The sequence below is a fragment of the Apaloderma vittatum genome, unplaced genomic scaffold, assembly GCF_000703405.1.
Source record: "Apaloderma vittatum isolate BGI_N311 unplaced genomic scaffold, ASM70340v1 scaffold18391, whole genome shotgun sequence".
Lineage (NCBI taxonomy): Eukaryota > Metazoa > Chordata > Aves > Trogoniformes > Trogonidae > Apaloderma > Apaloderma vittatum.
The window spans coordinates 47,568-49,756 of NW_009698525.1; positions in this window are offsets into that span (position 1 = coordinate 47,568).

Sequence of the window (2,189 nt, forward strand, 5' to 3'; positions counted from 1 at the left end):
GGCTCTTCTCAAGGAGTCAAGGCAGCATGACCGCTGAAGCACTGCCCTTCGAGTGCCTTCCACAGGGAATTTCTAATATACAGCAATGGTAAACTTCATTAACCCTGTCCTCCCAAGTAAAATTGGTATTTGAAAGATGACCGGTGTCAAAGAGGCATATCCTCATGGGAGGAACAATGTATACCACTGCAGGCAGATAAAGTTTAGCACCTCATAGAAAATACAAAACATCTCCAAATGTTTTTTTTACATTAAATTCTCTTGTATTCAGCCAACCAATTTCATCTTAGTTATTAAAATCTTTGGCTGCTACCAAAAGCCTTCTCTGTTTTTCCTTTGTAACAGAAAGATTAACACATTTGCATTTCCCTTTACAGGATTTTCTTTAATGAGAAAATCTTAATGAGCTCAGTTTTCTGAGGCAATCTGTAGATTTCAGCTCAAAACTTAAATCCTTTTTCAAAAAGGAATACAATTCTCTGCTGAAACTATACTGGGTAGTTCACTGAAACCACAAAAAAATATAATTCAATTAAGAATATTATATACTAATGTTGTTGGGTTGGGTTTTTTCCAGAAATGTATAAGTTTTACACTTTTCTAACCTGTTTTTAATGGAAGACCACATGCTGAAAAATAATTCAGTAGTAGAGTGCAACTAGTTGATCAAATAGCATTTTTTATATACCTTTATAAAGTAGGACATAAAAGAAAGGAAAATTCCTTCTAAGTCTTGTCTTTGAACTCCTGCTCCTCAGGCTTTGCCTTGTTCTGTGATAGTCTTGCTTGGAACTTCGAAAGACCACATATATTTAACCTTTTTTTCCAGGTCAACTGCATTTAAACTATTTTTAAAGCCTTTCCAAAATGGTTTTGCCCAAATCAAACCTGAATGGCCATTCTCCCCACACTCCTATCACTTCTTTCCCTTTCACCTTCCAGAAACTTCAAAGCCATTAGTACTCAAAATCCTTTCCAAACTAAAGATGTAGTTTCTTATGTAACTTGCAGGACAGAAACATGGTACCACTATATTAGGCCATTACTGCATTTTTACTTTTCTTCTAAATATCTTCTCTTCTCCTCTGAGGACATTTACAGCACATTTACAGCCTCCTTGCTGGGGGGGCCTGAAAGTCACAGAGGGCCAGGTCAGTGTGACCTAGTCTTGTTCCAGCCCCGCATCATGTTTGCACTGCCTGTGCTTTGCATATTTTTTTCTAAGTCTTTCTATTTCCACAAGAGCCATGGTGCATGACACAGACAAGATCCTCCCAGCCAAGAGGAAGAGGGGACAACTCTTTTCAGAGTCTGTTCCCACTACTTCATTTACTGGTCAGGTTCCTCACAGGACACAAGACACTTCCCACGGCAAGGCAAATCAGGGATGTACTGGTCTCTAGTCAGCGGTAATATTGAAGATTGAAACCATCAGAGGTGGATTTTTTCCTAATCAGTTGGTCTTTCATCTCAAAACACCTACTTGTGGTTGGGATGTCAAAAGCCAGTTCCTCCAATACCTTCTACTGTAGGAAATCTTTCTGCCAAGTCCTTGAAGATACATAACATTCAAAGGTGGATTGTAGTGAAAATTATGGGTGCTCAGTACCTTTAAGCACTTGACCTTTTATTGGGAAGGTCAGAGGACTTTTTGCTATAGGTGAATGCCAGAAAACCATTATTTGTTTTCTTCTCCTAGAGTTGCTGTGGTTAGAGATTTCTTCAAAAGTTAAGTGCCTACAAGTTTGTAGGCAGAAGTCTAGTGTGCCTTTGTTTTAAAAACAGGGTTTTCTGGAGTTTGTGGCTGTGAAGTAGCAGTGTGACTGTGCCCTCGCACAATACTAGTTCTGAGAAGTTGTTTGGAGAGCACTTGGTTGGCCTTGGTTTGATCTGCCTCAGATGTTTTCAACTGCAGGCATCTCTCCATATTGCCTCTTACTCAGTTCATCTGTTCCCCACAGTGGTACGGTAAGTACAGACATACTGAAATCTTTTGCTTCTTTGCTTCAGTTTCTAGTATTTCAAGACTGATTTTGTCTGAAGGTTTTCTTTGCATAAACCTCCCCCTGGGCTGTACCAGGTGTTTAAGCACATACAAAGGGACACAAAACAAGCCATTCTATTAGTCGTAGAATCATATAATGTTATGGAATGGAAAGGACTTCTAGAGATCATCTAGTCCAAACCCC